The sequence below is a fragment of the Eretmochelys imbricata genome, chromosome 8, assembly GCF_965152235.1.
Source record: "Eretmochelys imbricata isolate rEreImb1 chromosome 8, rEreImb1.hap1, whole genome shotgun sequence".
NCBI lineage: Eukaryota > Metazoa > Chordata > Testudines > Cheloniidae > Eretmochelys > Eretmochelys imbricata.
In genome coordinates, this window is record NC_135579.1 from 64,791,592 (window position 1) to 64,809,832 (window position 18,241).

General features: G+C 40.4%; 1 protein-coding gene across 4 annotated transcripts in view; it reads left to right on the forward strand.

Moving 5' to 3' along the window:
- The first annotated feature begins 2,461 nt into the window (after positions 1 to 2,461).
- The window catches only part of NEK7 (NIMA related kinase 7), a 114,763-nt gene continuing 98,983 nt past the window's right edge, over positions 2,462 to 18,241 (forward strand). The window contains exons 1-2 of one of the 4 annotated variants that reach the window (XM_077823763.1): positions 2,462 to 2,681; positions 4,352 to 4,403. The gene's annotated coding sequence lies outside the window, so the exon portion shown is untranslated. Of the gene's footprint in view, positions 2,682 to 3,085; positions 3,164 to 4,351; positions 4,404 to 18,241 lie in introns of those variants that run through there. The other 3 variants (XM_077823764.1, XM_077823762.1, XM_077823765.1) reach the window with 3 other exon arrangements.

Consider the following 18,241-nt stretch of genomic DNA (forward strand, 5'->3'; position numbering starts at 1 on the left):
CTTAGTGGTTAGGACACTCCTTTGAAATGTGGCCAACCCCTGTTCAAATCCCTTCTACAGTTCAGGAGAGGGGACGTGAACTAGGAGTCTCTCACATCCTGTGAGCTCACACTAGGCAAACAATTATAAAGGAGGTCCTTCTTCCCCAACTTCATAGCTATTTTGTGTGAGCTATTATAGACTGCTTCTGATCAGGTCCCTGCGATACTTCCCCAGGTATCTGGTTGGCTGGTGGGTCTCCTCCACATGCTCAGGGTCTAACTGACTACCATCTTCTTCCAGCTCAGACTGGAAGCAATCTTGAGGTTTGTTTTGCCTTCCTCTGCAGTGCGGGGCATGGATTCCTTGCTGGTTTGAATTACAGTAAACAGTGGATTCTCTGTAATTTGCAATTTTTAAATCAAGATTTAAAGATTTCAATAACTCAGCCTACTACAGAAGTGAGTGGATGAGGTTCTGTGGCCTGCAATGTGCAGGAGGTCAGACTAGGTGACCATGAATGCCCTTTCTGGACATAAAAATCTATGTGACTCAGGCAGCAGACTTTGTTGGTTTGTTATTTGCTGTGAGGCTTAGGCAGGAGATAAGTGCCTGGACACCTACAGTGAGGCAGCAATGCACATGCCTAGAGACAAAAACTTAGGTGCCCTGTGAGTATAATCACCTACAGGGTTAGATGGCAGCTGAGTGGGAGCTTTGTGGATCACAGTGGTTCCTAAAAATGGGACTCAGGCACCTAAGCACCTTTGTGGATTGCACCCTCATGCCATTTCTTGAATTTTAGATTAAGAAGTGATTTTTAAGGATGATATGCTAGTCCCTAATTCTTCTTCTGGAAGGGAGGGAGACAGAAAATTCCCACATATAACTTTCTCTTCTTTCCCTGTCAGGTGCTGCTGCTGCTTCGTCTACTGGGGGAGAACACTGGGTACGTCTACACTGCAGTTAGACACCTGCGGCTGGCCCAGCTGACTCGGGCTTGTAGGACTTAAGCTAAACATCTACACAATTAAACAGTCCCTAAGCCCGAGTTAGCTGGCATGTTTTTAATTGAATTGTAGACATACCCACTGAGAACCTCAAACTCTTTAGACTAGCACCATCTCCTCCTATTGCTTCCACTCGAGTGTTTTGTGCCTCTTGAGTCCTCATTTCAGCATTCAGAGAGGATCAGGATCTCGAGGGAGAGCTTCTCCATCTCTCCAGAAAGAGAAGAGCCTACTCTCTCTTCTGTACTTTTTAGGGAAGCTGTTCTTATTTTTAATTCCTAAACAAAGGTTTAACTTCAGTTCTCTCCCACTAGGAGAGAACAGCTAGAAACAGGAAACATGCCATTAGAAAGCCAGGAATATTCTGTTTGCTGGTTGGTAGGAGGCTTTCATTTTTCTCTAATGGATTATGGTTAGTCCTCAAGGGAACTATGACCAGCTAACATTTGTAAACACCACTGTCTAACCTAGGTGCTTAGTTGTTAAAACTAACATTTAAAAACATGTTAAATATCATGTGCTAGCTGACATGTTTGCTAAACATACCTCCTTTTCCTACACTAAACAGGGACAAAGTCAGGTAGATGGCTGATCTAATAAAAGGGACCCATTGTTTGCTTTTCAGAAATCCTGGGCTCTTATTGCTCTGATTTACTTCAGTAAGAGCTCAAACTGCTGAGCCCCTTTCAATCCTGTCAGGGGAGCTGCTGTATATTTTGTAGTGCCTAGGAGTTCTTGGCACGAGTTAGGATACTTCTGTGGTAGGCAATGTACCACCACATAAAAAATAAGTTCCAGCCTGAGAGAGTTTACAATCTCTGGTTGCAAACTCCACTGCATAAAGGAAGAACGTAGCTGGTTGAGAATACATTTGCTTGTGCATGGATGAACTCTCCACTTTTTTTTAGGAGCTGGTCCTGGACCAGTTCATTTTTAAACGCATTGCAATTCCAAGGACGAGCTAGGCTGTTACGAATTGCTAAAGCCCTGCAGCAGAGTTTGCTAACACAACCGGAACTGGAATTGCCGCAGCACCCAACATCTGATCTGGGTTCAAAAACATGGCTGCAGGTTTGCCTTAGGTTCTTCACAGCGTAACAGCCAGTCTCTTGCCCCTTCCAAAGCAGCGCAGCACCCAGGCACGTTGTTTCTGACAGAGAGCGGCCTGGCCACAGCACCAGGCGCTCCCCAGTCCAGAACCCCCCCTCCCATCCTAGCCTGGAGGCACGCGCTGGGCGCTGCAGGGCTCTGCGAGCCAGACCAAACTCCTGCCGCAACAGCAGTTGCGGGGATAGAGCAGCTCCGATGCGCACGGCCCAGCTACCTCCCCAGGGCGAGCTTGGCCTCCTGGCGGCACACCCCGCTGTCCGAGCACACGACGCGCCCGGGCCGCTCAGCTCAAGGAGGACGGGGTGGGGGCCCGCGCTGAGGAGGAGCCCGGAGCCGGCCCCGCCTCTCTCCCCTCGGGGATGCCGGGATGTTTACAGTCCTGGCGGCAGCAGCAGCAGCAGCAGCAGGAGGCTGGGCTGCTACCGTCGCGGCCGCTCGGTTCGCGCACGGGGAGCCCCGCAGCGAGCGTCCCTCCGGCGCGGCCCGGCCTGACCCTGACTCGGCAGGATCTCTCCGCGGAGGCAGCGAGGCCGGCTCCGGAGCCCCGGCGCGCGGAGGAGGCGGGAGACCGAAAACTGTCTGGTGAGGCATGGGGGAAGGAAGGGGCCGCGGCGCCGGGAGCTTGGGGTGCGGAGCCCAGACCGCCCTTGTCGGCAGCTGCGGCCGCAACCAAGAATCTCCCTTCTTTGCAGGCAGCTACCTCACACACAGGGCAGCCGCGGCGCGAGGACGATTCCACCTCCCGCCGGGCCCCATTGGCCACCATCACTAGTGGTCCGGCCCCCATTGGCTGCAGCTGCTGCCGCTCCGCCCGAGACGGGGGGTGGGGAGAGCGTGTGCGTGCGTGTGTCCTAAGCCTGACTCCTGTGCAGAGTGAAACTCTGAGGAGGGGGCGGTGGCACCGGCACGTGCTTAGTGCCGGGCGGGGGGGTCGCTGAGACCTGGTCTCCTTCCTGGTCTGGGCCGTGGGGCTCTGGAGCCCCTGTCCCATGCTCGGCAACACCTGCCCCGTGCCCTTAGCAGCAGCAGCGTGGAGGCGGCAGCCCCGGCCGGTGCTCGTTCTGGTGGGGGCTGTTTGTATGTAGGGTCGCTGCGCTTCGGACTGGGTGTCATTTTAAGGGGTCTCTTTTCCTGGAGCTACAGGTTCTAAAAGGCGGATTTGCTCGGTCTTTGGCTGAGAGGGTTGCAGAAAACAGTCCCTAGGGAACAGAGGCGGCTCAGGCCTCCAAAAGCTTTAACGTCAAGGAATTTCATTGCTTAAGTTGGGGCTAAAACTATCTTTCGAGGCTAGCTTATTCATGGTAGGACTTGTTTGAATACCTTTCTCTTTTGCTGCGGATGGTGGGGGAGTTCTGTCCCTCAGCCGGAGAAAATGTGGTATAGGGTTTTTTTTTGTTGTTGGTGTTTTTTTTTTAAAGGTAATCTTGTTGATGAGGTCTCTTCCACCTCGTTTTACATCTTGTGATTTAGTCATTCTTTGGCTCTGAACATGCAAACGCTTTTTACACATGCATATCTTTACAGGGCTTTTGTAGGTTATTCTCATCCTCCTTTCTCTCTTAATCTCACCTTTTCATGTCATTCTTAAAGTTAAAATTAAAACGGAAACTTCTTTCCTTTCAAAAATGATATATTTTCATTTTTTTTTGTTGTGATACTTTTTATGGCATATCTGGTGTTTTTTTTAATATTGAATGGATGTTCCAGTCTTGCAGGTGGGCTGGAGCTCAAATAGTGCTAGGAAGTTTTTTGGTCAATATAGGCTCAATTCTGTAAGTAACATTACCCACATGAGTAGTCCCACTGAAAAGTTAGTTGTGTAGGGTCATCCTCATGGTGATATGAGGTACCTATTGTTTTAGTATTAATGTTGAAACTTATAGTATGTTGTATCTAACTATGGATTTTGCCAGTACCTCTAGCTTGTGTTGAAGTTTTCCCCATTTATACTTGTCAATGCTACTTCATAAAGCATAGTAGAATAATCTCTTATATTTTGACCATATCTACTATCCTGTTAAACCAAAGTAATTTTGAATATGTGAGATATGAGTCCTTGTTTTATGTTTTCTTTTGTTGCAATAAATGTAATTTTCATCAAGTTTAATTATATGGGAGGAATTCAAATTGTAGAACTAAATTTTAAAAGGAAAACAAGGGCCCAATAGAAAAACAAGGGCCCAGGACTATAATACTGATCTTAGGTTCTAAAATTCTTAAAATGCTGAATCTCTGATCATTTACATTTGCAGGGGTGGTGTAGTTCTGTTGGTCCCTGGATATGAGAGACAAAAGGTGCCTGAGGTAATATCTTTTATTGGATCAACTTCTGTTAGTGAAAGAGACAAGCTTTGGCGCTCCATAGAGCTCTTCTTCAGAAGTGAAAGAGACAAGCTTTGGAGCTCCACAGAGTTGCGGTAGAAACTATTTTTTACTTCAAATTTATTTGTGGTGCTTTGGAGAAAGGAAAAAAAAAAACATTCAAATTAGTGCCCATTAATCAGTTTCTTAAATCAGTCCAACACTTATTTCCTCTGCATAGACTGAAAGTCTTTTCACTTCTCATGTCAGTTGAGTGCTGAGTTCACTTCTTGAGGTGATAGCTATTTTCTAACACGTTAATGATGGTACTACTGTTCAAGCAAGATAAAAATTGGTTTTAGATAACTTTTCTTCATATAAGAAATGTATTTGAATAGGGTTTGCAATAAATAATTATTTATTTGATAAGCTCCGAGATGTAGAATTTACAGTGAATGGCACATTAACCCATACATTCACAAGCTTTGTTGACTCAGTGTCAACTTGCTTGTGCAACTAACACTAGATAGTGTTCACAGTATAGAAGGGTATATAACACTTAGGACAGTGCATAGGAGTAAAATAACTATTGTGATTCCGAGATCTGTAAATCAAGACAAATAACTCCATTCAAATATTGATTTTTCTTGAAACTACCTAGAATGCAATTCAATATTATTGCAGTGTAAGAAGGACTGAAGTATCCATATTTGAAATATTGTACTCGCTTCTGCTGCATTAGAAATGGAAAAAGAGTAGAAAGCAATAAGACTAGAATATAGATGAAGAAATTCAATAGTTTCTCCACCTCCTTGATATGTTATCCTTAAAAAAGGAAGAATCTCAGTTTTGACCTGCAAAGCATTTAAAAAAATGCTTGTTTTTTTCTTTGATATATAAAAGAGGCCTGATTTTTCCCCCCCTTTTTTTATGTATTTAGTTTTTACATTCCCAATATTTCTAAAATAAAAGTTTAGGTTTTCACTGGTTTGCCTGAAGGATCTTTTGTTGGCACTTGGAGTACGTTTTTTACGAGATCTTACAACTTAGCTGAAGGGGTAGAGGTGTTGAATCTTTATCACAGATCTCCTTTAATCAACAATTTGGACGGTCATTGAAGCCAAATTGCCAATACAAAAATAAGCAGGTCTGACTAAAAATCCTTTCCCCCTCTCGATTGTTCAGTTTTCATTCTTATGATTTTGTTACTTCACGAGGTTTCCCAGTCATCAAAGTGTCTTCCTAGGCCCGATGAGATCTACACAGCTAGAACCCCATTGCTACCAAAGAAATGATTTCAGGAAAGCAAAAACAGGTCCTTTTTAAAAAGTAGATCACCTTTAAGAGTGAGGCATACGTAGAAACGTACAACAATCTGTAAGAAATTAAATGAAGGGATGATGCGTAACTACACTGACTAATGTTTTCAAATACAAAAGTTAGGGAGCTCAAACTATTGTTCAGAGCACTTGGCTCAGAAAAGTGAATCTTGTGGTATTGTATGGTGTAACTGCTGAGTTTTTCCTATATGAGGCAGTAGATGGGCTGTTCTGCTCTTTTCTGTATCTCTAGCTTTCTGGGGGCTTATCTGAACTAGAATTGTGTTTGTTGTACTTAACTCGATGCAGTTATTTTACTTGTAGCTAGTGAGACCGTGTGCCCTCAGGTGGCATACAAACTTAGGCTGTAGCATAGACATGGCCTACGTCAACATAATTTATGTCGCTCTGGGTTGTGAATAACCACGCCTCTGTCCTGAATGACGTAAGTTACACCAACATAAGGTCTTCCACTGACATACGCTCTCCTGCTAACATAGCTTCTGCCATTGCTGGAGGTGGTTTTATTATGCCGATGGGAGAGCTCTCTTCCATCGGCATAGAGCGTTTTCACTAGAGATGTTGCAGCGGTGCAGCTGCATTGATACAGCTATGCTGCTGTCTGTGTAGACTGCCCTTAGTGGAGTTCCTGTGACATCCTGCATCTATGCTCGTGCTATACTCAGGCGTGCTTTGTGAGTATGTATTCCAGAGTTTGATACTGCTTCAAGAAGCTGTGCATTATGGATGATTTTGCAGAGCTTTCAGGGATCTTGCGGTGATTCAGCCAAGTGTGGGAAGAAACTATTATAACTTCTGTAGTCCCCCCAGGGAAAATCCTGTGATTATTTGCAGTTTATCCCCAATGGTGGACCTACAGCTATTTAGAAACTGTTTCTTGAGTATGGAATTATCTAATATAGATCAATGATCTGGAAATATATGGATCAGTAATAACTTTATGGATCAGTTGCCAAAAGAAGTTGGTTGCTGTGGAAGCAGCATGTAGTCACAGGCTACGTATGTGTGCTGGGAAGTGTATACAAGTAAGTTGCTTCTGGACAGGTTGACCCTAGGCCAGTGGAAATTAGATGGCCAAAGAGGCCACTCTTGCAGTCCCTGGGGCATTGTGGGCAGCCTTTGGAGGACTGATTTGCCACTTCCGTTGTAACATGACACTGACCACATATGGGCAGCAGAATGATTCAGCTGACATGATTCCGGCTCAGTTGAGCTTAACTTTAGGGGTAAGTGTAAAGATAGTCAATATGAGTCATAACACAGCTAAGATACTGTTGAAGGACTTCTTTTGTTTGGATTACAGGATGTTTTAGAATCATGAGAGAGAGATCTGTGGTTAGACAAATTATTTCTCTAGTGAAGATAAGCTTTCTTTGATACATGTTAAATGTGAGACAACTGTGATTCCAGTATTATAATCATGATTTTGTAGTTAAAAAGTTAATCATTTTAAGTGCCATTATCTAGTACTGTTTAAACCGTACATTTTTCCATGGAGTTATGTAAGGGAAAGTAACAATATGTTTATAATTCAAAAGATAATACTACGATAACCTCTGTTGCTATGCTAAGGAACTGTATTAATTTTGTTAGACCAGCAGCTTTTGCTTGTTATTGAACGTAGGAGGCAATTCACTGACTGTTAACTTTATTTGACATTCAGGAGCTTGCACTTAAATGTGTTGACCTTATTTGTAGTTAAAAAAAAAATGATCCAAGTCTTATAATTTAATAATTTGATTTACTTTAGATCCATTGGATTAATTTATATTTGTATCCTGTTCATGGTCTAAGGTGCATACATTTGACTGTCATTGAGATGCTAGTGATAAGATCTAAATTTCTTTCCCTGAGGGATATTTGCTCTTGCATCTTTGGTGTTTGGCAGATGTTTCAGTTGGACGCTTCAGAAAATTTTGATTCTTGTTAGGAAAAAAGATAAACCTGTTTTTAAGCTCAAGTAATGAGTTTTAGAACTTTATTTAGTTCCCAGTTTTTCCAAAATAGTTTATTCCTCATAAAATATCTGGCATTAATGAGGAACACGAGGGTTATTTTTCTTTTAAATACTTTGTTTTATTGGTTCCTGTACAAATGACTGCAGTGGATAGTTATAATAGAAAGTTGAAATTCATACAGAAATGAGAGGGAAAAAAAAAGTAGTAGTAGAAAAATGCATTGGATTCTGTTGTGTTCAGATTCCCAGTCTGCAGATTTTGCTGTGGGATCTGAGCATCTTCCAGAAATTCACTAAAAGATCTAGCAGTTGTCACCTGTGGTTCCTTTTTCTTCTTCCTTTCATCTCCCCAGGAAGAATTTGTTCTTTTTTTTTTTTTGTTTGTTTTTGTTTTTTTGCTATGTGCTTTATTTATTGATGGCAAGGTTGTGGGTGTGCACCCCATTTAGAAAAAGGCACAAGGTTTGAGGTGGTAAGCTGCAGGAATGGGTGAAAGCATAGGTTAAAGTACATTGTTTTCACATAACATAAACAAGTTTTGTGGGACTTGTTTCTTTGGAGTCTCTTTTCTATATATATGCTCTGGTCAGTGTATCTGGAAAAGATCCTGGCAGTCAAGATTATGCTATAGAGTTGTAATTAGATGTTTCAATTCGTTAGTGTAGTGTCACCAAATTTTAAAATTAGAGGTTGGCTTTTGTGTATTGAACAATAATATGGTATGTCTAAGGGTAGTTCCTGCCTTTTGAATTATCATTTGCCTCCTCTTAACTCATTTGTAAAATCTAGTTGATTGAGTAAAATGTATACATCTCTTTTTGAGGGCTTGTCTTCACTACTGGCTTAATTGGTGCTGCTGCAATCGATGCAGCGGGCATCAATTTAGCGGGTCTGGTGCAGATGCGATAAGTCAATGGGAGAGCACACTCCTGTCGACTTCAGTACTACATGACCCTGAGAGGTGGAAGCTATGTCAATGGGAGAGGGTCTCCTGACAACATAGCATGGTATGGACACTGCTGTAAGTTGTCTAAGCTATGTTGAATTAAGTTACATAACTTAATTAGTGTAAAATATGTAACTTCAGATCGACCTACCCCCTTGATTTAGTCTAGGCTTGAGTAACTTATTTTATTGTACATATTTAAAACCTGAATCAAGCTTGGAATGGAAATGAAGGAAAATGTCCCGCTCCTTAGCAAATACACAGAATTTTTACGCCAGTGGGGCTCTCAAGAATTGCAGGGACAAGGGTTTGTGGGTTGTTTTTTTTTTTTTTTTAAGTGAGATCCCCATGACTCTACTTATTATAAAGCTCTCTGAAGAAATGGTACAAGCTTCTGTTATGCATATATTCAGAATAGGTGCGTGTATCTATTGGATTGGATTGGAACACCTTTTTAAAATAGTTACCATTTTTAATGCATGTAAATATTCATAAGCCAACTCTTGACTAGGCAAGTCAGTACATGTATAACCATCGACGAGTACTTCTTTGAAGAATAAACAGGACATACTTGAAGGACGTTTGTCTAAACTTGAGTGTGAGACCCAAATAAAAAGATACAATAGAAACTATGCAGGTCACAGGGAAGTAAATAAAAGAACCTGACTTGTCTTACTGATGAGCTGGAGAGGAGAAGTCATGAGTGGGCTGGCTGAATTTTCAGTTGCAGGCCACCAAATAGCTAAGGGAGAAAGATCCAGCGTTGTGACTGGAAAGTGACAGTACTTTTTGCTGGGTAACTGATCTGATCACCCTAGTCTGAACAGTGGGGAGTTGGGTGAGTATCTTGGCTGGAAATTGCTCTGTCCACTGGTGGGCAACTGTTGTAGTGTGCTGGACTGATAGTCACTGTTTGAGAAACATTTGCCTTCATCTGTATGTAGCTCCTGTGTTGGCCTAATGGCCTAAAACCACCACCAGAAAAAATGTGGTAGCGGCCATTTGAAGCCTTATTCCTCAAACACAAAAATTGTGCTCGGCCAACTCAAGCTCTATGAAATTTGATGTGCTAAGTGTTCAGTTTTTGTGTATCCAGCTTTATGTTGACAGACTTCTCAGGACTAGAAGTTCGTTCAAGATTTATAAGGGAGCAAATAATGAAACATTTTCATTTTTGAAAATGTCACTAATTTTTGGCTAATAGGAAGCAAAACTTTCAATTTGGCCTTATTAGCTACTTTGTATTTTCTGTATAGTAAAAGGGTTTCTCAGTTTGTTCGGTGAATGACAGAGTTTGGTATAATAGTTTGCCTGAGATTTCCAGTTCTTAATGAAATGAATAAACATGTGCGTGGTGTGTTCAGTTTGCAGGTGAATATGTAGCAGAACGGCCCACGGGGCTGGGGGAGAGGGCTTATAAACCCTCTAATTAAATGCGTGGGAACCAGTAGGCTTGCCAAACCCTTGTGTACCACCATGCACTGCAGTGCTCTCCTTTTCAGGGCCACAAGGAGGCTGAATGCCCACAAAGAGGGCGGAGGGGTGTACTCTTTAAAAAAGGACCAAGAGGTTGTCTTTCCCCTGCTGGCTCAGACAAATCCTCCCTTCCCCGCTGCCTCCTCTCCCTCCACCACCCTTCGCTTCTGAGGCTGTGGGAGTTGGAGGGGAAATGGCAGTCTTTAGTATGTTGGCTGGGTTGGAGGTCAGTGTGATACCAAGATACTTGTAGTTTGCTTTGTTGATCAGCTAACTCGTCCATTCAGGGAATGACAACAATAAATGACTTCAGTAACTAACCAACACACTTGTTAAACAGTACTGTTTCTGATCCTTGGATGAGTTGCATAACTAAACAGCAACAAAGTGCAAATTTTACAGTGGACTGTACAACTTGAAATTTGTGCTCTTAAGTTACATTGCAATTTTTTTTATAGAATTTTGAAATCTGAATTGTAAATAGCAGCAGACCAATTCAAATAACTCAAAGTAAAATAATGCGATATGCTTGTGGACAAAAATGGGAAAAGTGCAAATCATTAAATGTAATGTTAATTATTTGGTTGATTCTATATGGGTCCCAGAAGCCACCTTGAGTAGGCTTTTCATGCAACGTATGTGGTTTTGTTTTGAAAACTGTTTTCTAATGCTATTGGAGTAAATAATCTTATTTTTATTTATTATTTTTAACAACACAGATGTTCTAAATATGTCCTAAAACAGATACAGATGTGAGCCTTGCCCAAAGCAACTTGCAAACTGATTTCAGAGATCACTCAACAAGAGGGTAATAAAGTGTTAGCAAGAAGAAGGGGGGAGGGAGGACAGGGATAATATCAACCTTGATTACTTAGTGAAAACTAAGCATGATAGAAAAATGTCTTTAAATGAGATAACGTTATCAGATCAATAAGTAGAGAAGACTTTTTCAGATATGGATTGTCTGGAGACTTAATCGGTTTAATTCAGCTATCCAGCCCAAATTTGTATATCAGCTGTTGGCCTGCTTGGGCTCTGCAAGCCCTCTTGCGTTAAAGTGATGCTGTCTTGAATGCACGTTATTTTGAAGAAGGGTTGCTACTTTCTTTTAAACAACTGCTCAGTCATGCGTACTTCTGCCACATATGGTAATATGGCTTTGGAAACAGTATTGAGAGATAGAGGTGTAGTGACTTCCCTCCCCTCATTGACAGATGTTAGTCAACCAGGGAAGAAATGTAAAGGGCCAGTAGCACCTCTTTTCTGGCTGACAGTTAAGTTACAAAGCTAAACTAAATTGATTAGGTATGTCCCAAAGTTTATCCTCTTCTTACTCTGTGTACACTGAAAACAATGGTCTGGTTGAAGGGAACTATCCTATTCCTAGCAGGACAAATTGGAAAGATGAAAACCCTCTAGCAGGCTATTTTCAGTTTTCTGAGCTTGCACACTGGAGTAACTTAGATGGACTATGTGGCCCTGTGCCAAAGCGAGAAGGCCAGATCCAGGGCTGGAAACTGAAGTCTATGCAAGGTGTTGAGTTCTTAACCCGTGCTTTTCTCGTCTTGAACTGCTCTGTACTTTGTTCATCTCTTAGTTCTTCCTGCCTGTTTTAGTCCCTGTGCAGCTGGCTGTCCAGCTGACTTGGATAATTTGGTCTGTTGCACACTCAGGGTTAATCTGTTCTGGAAACGTACATCGACATAGTTGCGTCTCTCAGGGGTGTGAAAAATCCACACCACTGGGAGACTTAGTTATGCTGACCTGACCCCTGGTGTAGAAAGTGCTAGATCGACAGAGGAATTCTTCTGTTGACCTAGCTACCACCTCTTGGGGAGGTGGATTAACTACAGTGACAGGAGAACCTTGTGTCCCATTCTTCCACTTACTCGAACCCTGAGCATGGCCAGCTACAGTCTCCTCCTTCATATTTAATGGAATAACAATAATTGCTTGGCTATTATAAATACTTAAAGAATGTCACTCTATTTCATCATCAGTTCTAATCCTGTTATAAACTATTATCTGAACATGTAATTTTATAGAATGATTGATTGACTTGACAGTATGCACGTCTAAGTGTGTGTGTGTTTAAACAGACTTAACTCAGTTTGATCCATTAAAAAACCCCTGTGTAGGCAAATTTTAATAATCTTAATTTTAATAATCTAGGTTAGTCAAAAGAAGAGGTGCTTTATAATAAATTACTGAAAAAATACTTTATATGATCTTTGCTGCTATTCCGATTAGTTGGAAAGTTATTTTTTCAGTCAGGTTTTCTTGCCACTAATGTAAAATGCACCCCTGTTAAGCATCAGGAAATCCTGAATTCCAGTGGTGTAAAGGTGAATGAGTGATCTTTTTGAAATGTATCTTGGCAATTACAACCCAGATGAGTATCATCCATCCAGCTAAACTTGGAAAAACAACTGAAAGTACAGTAGAAGAGCTGCTAGGTAAACTGCAGTAGTGAGGATACCCTTCTTGCAAAGTGCTTTGATGTATATAGGAACAAAGTGTTGGCGTTAAATAGAATTTCAAGATTGTGTGATTTTTGTCTTAAAGTATCATTTTATACAAACAGCTGTAGTTGTCATTTCTGAAGTCTTCTAGACAAAATTTACCTTTAGATATGCACTGAAAATCTCAGTCAGCCACTGAACTGAAGTTTTTATTTAGTTTATGTGCAATACCTGTGTAATAGTCTCTTAAAATATTTTACTATACATATTTACCTGCTCAACATTATTTTATTTCACATCAGAAAAATATAAATTAATTTAAATGAACTATGTAATTACAGTTTGGTTAGCTTTTGCTACATTAGTTACAGCTTTAACCTGCTTTATTGGACCCTGTTTTTGGCTTGCCACTTTAAAAAAAAAAAATCAAACTGTGTAATTTAACATACCTGCATAGTTTGAATTTTAACAAGACATAATGCTGAAGGGTTAACCATTTACAGCTATCTTATTCCCTTCTCCCTCCCAAATGTATCTCTTTTGAGCATCTGTACTCCTCCATTTGTTCATATGTGTAGGGGGAAATAGTGTTGGATGAAATTCACAGGATCAAGTCTAGGGAGAATAGAGTGGGAGCAAAGCTGGATTCTCATCAGTACTGTAGAACCTTGCTCACATACTCCCCATAATTCGCACATTAAATCCACACCCTTTCTGTACCTCTTCCCACATGCTCAGCAAAGGTTTCATATTACTTAAACAGTATTTTCTAAAATCAATTATATTAAAGACCATTTGTTAATATACAATGAAGTTTTAGAATTTTTATTTTTAAACTGAGCATATTGGGTATGGAAATTGGGAAACAAATTGGGAAAAATCCATATTTCACAGTTTTCTTTCTTGTTTTCTCATGCATGTGATGAGCATTCTGGAAACTCTTCTGATTTTCAGAAGTTGACAAATACTAGATTTTGAGTGCATGTAAAAACATTTAACAGAGTAGACTTAAAGAAAATTTTTTTAGGACTATAGTAGGGTAGACAACCTTTGACACACATACTCTAGGCTGAAATTGGATGTGACACTAGAATACTTGTATTTGTAAGATTCTACACTAGTTAAATTTGGTTGTACATAGCAGGATGTGTGTGAAGGAGAAATATTAAGTAAATCACCTTTTTTATGTTGCCATATAAGACTCTGCAGAGCTAATTCTATCACTAAAATACATAGGTAATATTTGCCTTGAGAGGACAGTATTTTTAAATATCTTGGATAAGAGATCTGAATTGAGATAAATTATTATATATGTATTGTACTTTACCTTGCTGTGTTACAAAACACCTGGAAGATTCTGACAGTATATATTTTTTTTAATGGAACTCTTTAAAAATAAATACAAAGCTGTTGTTTCCTGCGTACTGTCTACGTGAGGTAAATCTCACATGGTAAATATAACACTGAAGGTGTAGAGTAGTGACATTACTTCCACTGCTCTGATTGATGTTGCTCAACTGTGTTCATTATCAAGAGCAGTTCTAGAAAGTAGAAGAAAGTAAAATGGACAAAACATTTTAATCTCGCTTTTCTGAAACAACTCAATCTATTCGGCTATTAAAGTAGTGGCCTTTGTCACCATTTAATTTTTTTAAAATATGTGGTTTCAGCTGAATTGTGTTTAAGTATTTAATAGGTAAGATTGCAAAATAGAACTTTCCAGGTGCTTTTTTAAAAAAAAAAAATACTGTGTGTCAGTGTGCTTGGGTTTTTTGGGGGAAGTGGATGGAAATTTTTTTAGAAAGGCCAATAACCCTTTTAAAAATAAAAATCCATAGAGTTATAGCATGCAAGCATATTGCACATGCTTGTTAGTTACTAGACAGGATAGACTATATGGACATTCGCAAAAAGAAAAGCAGTACTAGTGGCACCTTAGAGACTAACCAATTTATTTGAGCATAAGCTTTTGTGAGCTACAGCTCACTTCATCGGATGCATGTGATTATCATCACACTATCAGAGGCTCGTTAACCTGCACATCTACCAATGTGATATATGCCATCATGTGCCAGCAATGCCCCTCTGCCACGTACATTGGTCAAACTGGACAGTCTCTACGTAAAAGAATAAGTGGACACAAATCAGACGTCAAGAATTATAACATTCATAAACCAGTCGGAGAACACTTCAATCTCTTTGGTCACTCGATTACAGACCTAAAGGTTGCAGTATTACAACAAAAAGACTTCAAAAACAGACTCCAATGAGAGATTGCTAAATTGGAATTAATTTGCAAACTGGATACAATTAACTTAGGCTTGAATAGAGACTGGGAGTGGATTTGTCATTACACAAAGTAAAACTATTTCCCCATGTTTATTTCCTCCCCCCCCCCCCCCCCCCACTGTTCCTCAGACGTTCCTGTCAACTGCTGGAAATGGCCCACCTTAATTATCACTACAAAAGGTTATCCTCACCCCCTCCCGGCTGGTAATAGCCCATCTTAAGTGATCACTCTCCTTACAGTGTGTATGATAACACCCATTGTTTCATGTTCTGTGTATATATCATTCTCCTCACTGTATTTTCCACTGAATGCATCCAATGAAGTGAGTTGTAGCTCACGAGAGCTTATGCTCAAATTGGTTAGTCTCTAAGGTGCCACTAGTACTCCTTTTCTTTTTGCGCATACAGACTAACACGGCTGCTCCTCTGAAACCTATATGGACATTGAGAACCGTTACTGTCTAGGGGTCAAATAATTAACATTTTAAAAAACTCTGTTGGTAGGTATTTGCATAATAGACTCCAGGTGGCTTCTTCAGGTTATAGATCCAACAGATAATGATAAAAAGTCACTTTGAACTATTTTCTGTCTTGGCAGGACACTTGAATAAGGCATTTAATGGTAAAAATGTTGGGTTCCAGAAAACCATTTTTTAGTTTTGTTCAGGTCAAGATACGAGTATTTCTTTTGTCAGGGTTTAAATTTGGGCCCTGAGGCAAAGCCTTCTGAATGTGAACTCTGTGGCTTAAACAAATGCAAATGAAATATTTCCATACTTGTATACCTAAACAAAGAATATAATCTTGTATTTTCATTTTCTCATTTGAAGAGGTTGTCCTTGAGATAGGAATGCTTTATCTATGAACACGGTTAATATAAACGTGTAAAACAAATTGTAAAGTTTAGGTATCATAATCAGCAAAACACTGTTTTTAAATACTAGATTTGGTATTAGAGAGGGGGACTATTTGATGGAAATAAATGAGGAGTGTGAAAGCTTTTAGGCATTTTAAGTTGATCATTGCTTTTCAGCTGTTTCTTAACTGACAAATGATAACTACAGTTGAAACTGGCAAAAACCCGCCCCAAACAACAATATATATGAAGGTAAACATCCTACATTAATCCCTTACTATAAAGAAGTTTCAGTTCTGCCTGTGATTCATCCAGCACATTATGAACAGCATAACTTTACATTCCTGTAGCCTGATGTGTGCAGTAGCAATATGGTGACTTAACCCTTTGCATGTACATATGCTCAATCAGGACTTTTTAAGGCTTTTTATGTATATCCATGTGGTTAGTGTATAAATTCCCTTGAGAAGATGTCTAAAGTTGGTCCATTGGCACCAGCAGTTAAAGATCCTCACTTGAAGTTCAAAAATGGAAATCAGTAGTATAATGCTGTATGGTTGATGTTAACTTTATACTGATGAGATTACTAGTAATGACACCTTTTTACAGAGAATCATTGGCATTTGACATATTTCCAACACTGCTTTCAAAACAACAAAATTCCTATTTAGGTATTTTCTGTGAAAAGACACCCCTTCTCTGTGTGTGTGGTTTATAACTTTGGCACTCCACCATATTGTAAAAGCACCTTTGTGTGTTTAGAGTAGCAACTGTGTTAGTCTGTATTCGCAAAAAGAAAAGGAGTACTTGTGGCACCTTAGAGACTAACCAATTTATTTGAGCATACGCTTTCATGAGTGATGAAGTGAGCTGTAGCTCACGGAAGCTTATGCTCAAATAAATTGGTTAGTCTCTGGTGCCACAAGTACTCCTTTTTTCTTTTGAGATGTACTTGATTGGGAATGGGAGAACTAGGAATAATTTTTGAAAGTGTAGCACTTTAAGTATATTTTGTAGAGACATTTAGAAACAAGTCTTTCTAAGCAAACTCAAGCCCTACTCAGTTATGCCTTATGTTACATACTATGTAAATTGTTAACTTTTTTTAATTAATTTCCTTAGCATCTAAGTTACCGCACATCTCCCCTACAACCGCCATCTCCCCTCCCCCCCCAGAAAAAACAGCGTGTGCCATCTGACAGTAGTAGTATAAATAACATTAAAACTATCACTACTGCAGCTTTTACTACCAAGCAATGGTTGACTAGTTATTATGAAAAAGATAATACAATCTATAATGGAAAAATTGGGCATCTGAAAGCTAACCAAAATTATTTCATTTGTGCAATCTATATCATGTAAAACTTATTCTCATGCAAGTCTTGTTTTTATTTTAATCTTTACACTAGATTTGCAATCAGGAAAACAATATGCTATAGAAAATGGGATAGTTGGTGACTGACTATGTTTCAGTGAATGAAGGCAGAATTTTTGACTGTACTCTCCAGTGAAGAACAGCAGTCATTCTGTGGGCTTTTCCTATTTTACTTATTCCTTGTGTGACAGGTTCCCCTCAGGGTGCCACCTGGAACTGGGGTACCACTGAGCCCTCCCGACCCATCATCCTTGGCTTCCTCTCACACTGTACTGCTGTGACAAGCTGCAAATCCCTCCAGCCTGTACTTTCGAAAACCAGCATACATACAAGTAGGGGCGTACCCAGCTGCAGTTACAAGCAGTTTCTCTGACCATCCCCTGCATGGGAAGGCTACTCCCTGCTCCTTAAGTTTTACCCCCTCTAGAGTATAGACCCAAAATTATACGTCTTGTGCTGCACAGAGAACTGTACAGCGTAAGCCCATAATTCACCCCCTCCCTCAATGTAGAGAGGAATATGCAAAACAGCCTTTTGTCCCTGAGTTATGATTCCCATGCACTTCACTCCAACTCACTGGTTTAGATAAAGTAAAAACAAGTTTATTAACTACGAGAGAGATTTTAAGTGATAGCACACAGCTCAAAGCAGTTTATCAAATAAACAAAACACACAAACTAAGCATGCTATATTAAATAGATTAGATATGAATATCAGATTGTCACCGTAAGAGATGATACAAGCAGGCTGCAGATTCTTAAGGGGCAAGCTGCACTTGCTTTACAGCTTGGAATTCCCAGGTGTTTCATGCACAGGCTAGAAATCCCTTTAGCCTGGGTCCAGCACTTCCCCCAGGTCAGTCTTTGTTCCTCAGATGTTTACAGGAGTCGTCTTGTGTGGGGAGTGAAGAAACCCAGATGATGTCAATCCCTGCCTTATATCGCTTTTGCATATGGCGGGAACACTTTGTTACCAAAGCTTGATTCCCAGACTAGCTTGTGGAAGAATACTGACGTTCCAAGATGGAGCATAGAGACGTGGTCTCATCACATGTCCTTGTAGAGTTATAGCTGCCATTACTCGTAGGCTGTCTGTAGCATTCTCAGGAAGGCTCCGCAGGTGAAATAGAAGCTTCCCCTA